Here is a 545-nt window from a genome sequence, read left to right on the forward strand (position 1 = left end):
TTTTTGGTGGAGTGCTTCGCGTGGTTGCAACGATGCGACGAGTGCATCGAACGGCTCGAAGAACTTTGTCGTGCCAAGCGTCCGCGTCTCGCCGTTGGACATAGACAATCCGTGGTGGCGAGGATCGCGCGACTCGCGGGTGCAAAATCGCAATTGGAGCGACGGTTCGTGCGCGTTGGTGGTGGGGACACGAGTGACGAATACGCGAGTGGCAACGAGCAATCTCTCGTCTGGAGAGAGATCGACGCCGCGTTTGAAAGCCGCATATTGACGGGCGCTGTGTTAAATTCTAATTACATCGAGCCGCGGCGGTTTTTAGAAGACGCGAGAGAAATAGTGCTCGAGCGCGTGCGAGACGCTGTAGAAAGACACGGTAGCGTGAAAATAAACACAGCGTTTAACGGTGAGTTCGCGACGAAAGATAAACGCGCCATTAAAAGTATAAACACTAAGAACATTGAGATATACCGATACACCGATTTGCGCGAGTGGTACGAGCGGCACGTCATCGAGCCCACGTTGACATCGCTCGAAGAGTTCCAAGA

Source organism: Trachymyrmex cornetzi, unplaced genomic scaffold, assembly GCF_001594075.2.
Source record: "Trachymyrmex cornetzi isolate Tcor2-1 unplaced genomic scaffold, Tcor1.1 scaffold1201, whole genome shotgun sequence".
Taxonomy (NCBI): Eukaryota; Metazoa; Arthropoda; class Insecta; order Hymenoptera; family Formicidae; genus Trachymyrmex; species Trachymyrmex cornetzi.